Source organism: Solanum tuberosum, unplaced genomic scaffold (genome assembly GCF_000226075.1).
Source record: "Solanum tuberosum cultivar DM 1-3 516 R44 unplaced genomic scaffold, SolTub_3.0 scf00236, whole genome shotgun sequence".
NCBI lineage: Eukaryota > Viridiplantae > Streptophyta > Magnoliopsida > Solanales > Solanaceae > Solanum > Solanum tuberosum.
Genome location: NW_006239160.1, coordinates 514,558 through 520,549, shown reverse-complemented (window position 1 = coordinate 520,549; position 5,992 = coordinate 514,558). Strand labels below are relative to the sequence as shown.

At 35.2% G+C, this 5,992-nt stretch overlaps 1 protein-coding gene across 1 annotated transcript in view; it reads left to right on the top strand.

The window, feature by feature from the left end:
* LOC107062507 (uncharacterized) overlaps positions 1-5,992 on the top strand; it is a 16,660-nt gene that overhangs the window by 8,930 nt on the left and 1,738 nt on the right. The window lies entirely within an intron of this gene.

Here is a 5,992-nt window from a genome sequence, read left to right as displayed (position 1 = left end):
CTTCCATATCATCATCACTATTATCACCAAATATTTCATCTATTTCGTCTTCTATTTGGCTATTTAATTGTGGTAGTCCGGTATTTCTTCTTTCGGCATTGACCCAATCTCGAAACAACACCGATATTTCCAAACTATCCTTTGCTAATGAATATCGATGATCTCCAATCATAAATCTCGCCGCACTAAAGGCTTGCTCTGAAGCGACCGATGATGCTTGAATCGCTAGCACATCTCGAACAATCCTAGCAAGGGTCGGAAATTGATTTTCACGATTCTTCCACCATACTAATATTGGAGCTTGAAGTTGTCCTTCTTCATGCCTAATCTTTTCCCGTGCCTGATTGAAATATAAATCAAAATCATTATTAGTAGATGATTCAAGCTCAAGATAATCATCCATCCAATCATCCGTATCATCGCTTCTAGGTTTACAAGATGGAGGTTCAACTATTGGAATATTTTTTTCCATAGATTTATATGTATTATATAACTCTCTAGCTTTTATATATATGCTACTTTTACAATCTTCAACACTAGGAGTTTCATCATCTTTAATTTCTAAATTTGCATAAATCTTTTCAACCATTCTTTCAACACCTTTTAATTTGTAATTTGGGTTGAAAGTAGTAGTAGTCAAATAGATTTGAGGAATAGGGAAAAAATATTTTTTGAATTTTTCAATCATAAAAGCAAGGGAATTTTCAAATCGATCTTTTCCTTTATATTTTGCAAATTCAGATGAAATAGCACAAATATTTACTAAAACAGAAGAAATAGTTGGATAATATTGACCAGAAGCAGCATTTGTTGCTTTATAAAAAACACTTAAAAATTCAATAAGTTCTTTTGTATTTTCCCAATCTTCATAGCCAATTCTCAAATTCGGGTCCGCATTATGAGCATTAAAAACTAATTGTACCGGCTCTTGATAAATATAAGCAACTTGAAGCATTTCAAATAAAGAATTCCATCTAGTGCATACTTCTTTTGGAACTTTTCTATATTCAAGTCCACATTCTTTACAACGATTTTTAAATTCTATAATTCTAGCTTTTATTTTAGCTTTAAAAATCCAATTACAAGCAAGTCTAATTTTTTCACAAGAAATTCCAAATTGAGAAACACCATCCTTTACTATCAAATTATACACATGTGCGGCACACTTAATATGAAAAGAATCATTATCAATTGGACAAAGTCTACATTTTAAATAATCAATTGCTTTCAAATTATTAGAAGCATTATCTAAAGTGACACTCATTATTTTATCACATATTCCATAAAATTGTAAAACAAGGCCTATTTTTGTTGCTATATAAGCACCGGTTTTAGTTTCTTCAACATATTTATATCCTAATATTCGTTTTTGCATGTTCCATTCATGGTCAATCCAATGGACAGTAATTGTAAAATAATCATTACCATTAGGACTACGTCCCATATCAGAAGTAATAGATAATCTACCATCATAATAAGCAAATAAACAACGAAGAAAATGACAATATTCTTTTTGATATTTAAAAAGATCACTTTTAATTGTACTTCTTGGAATACCTTCATAATCTGGGTTATACAATTCCCGAATATACTGAATAAAACCAGGATGTGAAGGAAATGAAAAAGGCAAACCACAAACAGCAACCATTTTAGCTAATTTTCTACGATCTTTTTCTTTACTATATGTGCGGTGTGTGCTTCGGCTAGCCGGGTTAGTCATATTTAATTCACTTTGAACCATATTAGAACCTCCAGCTCCCATAGAATTTTCAGGTTGAGGTATTCCATTTCTATTAGCCCTTTCTATATCATCTAGGCGAGCAAATTCTTTATTACACTTTCTCAAATGTGTTCTTAGTCGTCCCGTTCCCCCTTGTGTACCCGTAGTTACATGTTTCATGATTAATTTACATTTCGTGCAAGTAACAGTAGTTTTTTCCTCATTTTGTACCAAAAATTTCCATACTAAAGATCTTTTAACACGTACAACGGTCTTTGAAAAAGTAGGTAAAGAGGGGACTTCATCTTGTTCCGGTAATTCGGTAGCCGGACTAGTAGGGGTAGGGGTCTCATCATCTTCCTCATTTATTTCTACTTCCTCATCTAATTCTTCCTCAAAATTAGTAAAACATCTATTTAAAGTTTCATGATCTACTTCATTTTCGGAATTAAATTCAATAGGTCGTGAGTCTTGTGTAAAAGAAGTTTCATCAACATGAGTATAATCATTAGTATTAATTCTAAATCTAGGAGGTGGCAAATTTTTAGAATTAGAACTACTTCCTCCTCCCCTATTATTTTTTCTTTTCGACATTGGTCTTTTACCACTATATTTTTCAAAATTCATATTCAAGTTTAAAATAATTAATATTATGAAAAACAAGCAAAGATAATATAACAAAAAAATAAATTAACTTAATTAATAAACAAATAAAAATTAAAGTTGGAACGAATGTACCGAACGTCTACGTAAAAGTAGACGTATAACCAAAGCCGGAATTGAGAGATGCCAATTGAAGCTTCCGATTTACTTCAAATAAATCTCCGAAATTCGAACTCCAAGTCAATATCACAAAATAATAATTATGAATTTATGAGAGATTGAAAATTAAGAGATTTTATAAGATAGTTTGTGAATTTGTGATTTAAATGAAAAAATATGAGTATATTTATAGTGTTAAGGGGTAGAGAGGGGTTGGGGGGCTGTTTGGAGCCGTTTTGGGCCCCAGCCCAACGGCTAAAAGGGCCCAACGGCTCCTTAACGTTAACATTTAAAAAAAAAAAAAAAAAATAATTAATTTGACCATTGAACCGGACCGGAACCGGTTCTTACCGGACCGGATCAACCGGATAAAAATCCGGGTTCCGTTTCGGTACCGGTTCCGGTACCTATAAGACCGGTTCCTTACCGGTTCAACCGGTACCGGTCTTACCGGTACGGGAACCGGACCGGAACCAGACCGGACCGGACAAAAACCGATCCGTTTGCCACTCTTAGTTTTAAGGAAGAATATTTTGGATTTTCCTTACCCCCACTAGGCCTAAACGTTTTCTCACCCAAATAGGGGTCTAACCTGATTAGGATAAGTTTTCATTCATTCCTAAACGCTTAGGGTTGAGAGAAGGGTTTCAATAGGAGAAAAAGAAGAAAGTTTCAAGCGTTCATTCAAGGTTTGAGGATTTTCACCAAGAACTTAGTTCTTTCGAGGTATGTAATTGTCTCATAGTGTTGGGTTTGTTCACCCACATGCAAAACATGTCATTCTTCCATGAATTCGTTCTTGAAATCGTTGTATTGAGATTCTTGACAAAGTTCTTGAGGTTTTAGCTTCATTCCTTAAGAATGGAGTCTTGTTGAGTTCTTGAGGTTAGGGTTTTGCAAATGTGTGATTATTCTTGATAGAATTTGAGTGTGCTTTCGATTATTTGTGTTGGGTTTATCAATCAATGTGAGTTTGGAAGAAACCAATCGATTCTAGACGAGTTAGAACCAAAAATTGAGAAGAAAATTCGTCAGATTTTCTGGGATCGGGGCTGGGACGACGCGCCACCATAGCGCCAACAGTGTGCCCCAAAGTACTTCTAGTACTTTGAGGCCTGGCGCGACGTGTCACTGATGCGCCAGGGGCGTTAAGCCCCTTTTTGTTGAAGGAAGTCTAAAGACTGATGGAACATGTCTAATGAACAGGTCCATTGATGCAGGCTGACAAATTAGAATTAGAGTCATAGTAAGACTAGACTACTAAATCCTAAATTATGTACGACTAAGCTACTGGATAGTGTAAGAGGTTAAAGTCGACTAGGATATCATGTGTAATATATTTGTGTTGTAGTAGAATTCCTAGTATAGCTAGAATAGGACTCTTCTCCTATATAATGTGCTTGTAACTCAACATTATTGATCATCAATACAATCCTTGATTTCTCCATACTTACGTGAGATTTTCTACATGGTATCAGAGCAATAAAGCTTTTTCGCTCTTTAACGTATTAGATCAAAACCAAAACAACCATAATATTGAACCGCAATAGCCCCTTTTACCAACACTCTTTCAACCTCTTCACTTCATCATCTTATTTCGTCCTGCTCCATTAAACTTAAGCCAACGAACTATCTTATATGGAGGACACAAATGTCTCAGTTGATTCAAGTGATGATATTAACCTACCTCATCACAGAACCACCTAAAGGTACCTGTTCCACTAAACAGACTACTGAGAAAGTTGTAGCAGGCGAGAAGGGTGAAGAAGACAACACCATTGTTGATGACTGAGAGGAGAAGGATGTGTTGCTAAGGAGTTGGATCTCAGGCACCATGACAGAAGAAAGCATGTACCTGATCGTAGGCTGCTCAACTGCCAAGGAGATATGGGAATGCTTGGAAGAAGCTTATCTTCAAACAACAAAAGATAAGGAGTTCCAACTCAAACAACAACTGCAAAGTGTGAAGCTATGAAACAAAACAATTGACTAATTTATTAAGAAATTCAAAGGCATATGTGATAGCCTTGCAGCCATTCACAAGCCTGTAGATGAAGATAAAAAAGTAATTAATTTTGCTAGAGGTCTAGGTCTCAAGTACAAGACCTTCAGGACTGTCATTCTAGGTAAGGCATCATATCCTACTCTTAATCAATTTGTGAATGCTCTCAGGGGTTTTGATATGAGGGAAGATGAAGAAAAAGTTTCCCAACAAAACCATAACATGATATTCTCTGCCTAAAGGGGCAGGATAAGAGGAAACTACTCTCAAAGAAAAGGAAACAATAACTTCAATTCCAGAGGAAGAGGCTTCAAGCCTGCTGGACAAGGAACATGTTCTTATAACATGAGAAACGGACCAGGTCCTCAGAACAGTACTTCGAGTGGAATTCATGAGAGGAACAATGTTGTTGTATGTCATATTTGTGGTAGGAATAACCATACTGCTCTTAAGTATTTTACAGGTGGGATTACTCTTACCAAGCCACAGATGAGCTACCACAAACATTAGCTGCTACTAATCTACAAAACACTACTGATGACACCTTGTATGTGGACTCAGGAGCAAGTAGTCATATGACACATAACTCAGGTATCCTAACTAATCTTAAATACTACAATGGACCAGATAAAATCATTATTGGGAATGGATCAAAGTTAGACATAATACATGTTGGGAACATATCCGGATCAGGTCTAAAGTTAAAAGAAGTTATTGTAGTTCCTAAGATTAATAAAAATTTACTCTCAGTTAGTAAGCTTGCAAAGGATAATTTTTGCACTTTTGAATTTGATGAAACTACCTTTGTTGTAAAGGACAAGAAGATAAGGACACTGTTGGCCAAGGGATCTAAAAGGAATGAACTCTATGCTTTGAAAGATAACAATCTATATGCTTTAACTACTGCACACGATTAGGACACCCTAGTTTGAAGTCTTTTAAGGTTTTGAGTAGTAATAGTTACATCAATATTAGTAGTTGGAATAAAATGCCTATTGTTTTGTTCTAGTTGTCAGTTGGGAAAGAGTTGTAAACTTCCATTTGGTTTGAGAAATAAAATTGAGAAAAAACCTTTATTGAAAATCCATTGTGACTTATGGGGACCTGCTCCTGTCGAATCTTCCCAACATATGAAATATTATGTCGTTTCTGTTTATGACTACACGAGATATACATGGATTTATCCACTGAAAAAGAAACTGAATTCTTTGAGGTCTTTCTAAAATTCCAGAAAATGGTGGAAAAACAATTTTCTAAATAGATTAAGATTTTTCAGTGTGATGGAGGTGGTGAGTTTATCCAAACAGACTTCATCAAGCATTTGGAAGATGGTGGCATTGTGAGACATATTTCATGTCCTAACACAACCGAACAAAATGGAGTTGCAGAGAGAAAACATAGGTATATTGTGGAGACTGGCTTAACTCTACTACTTCATATTAACCTACCTTTATTTCTATGTGTTGAGGCTTTTCTCACTGCAGTATTTCTCATCAATAGACTGTCTT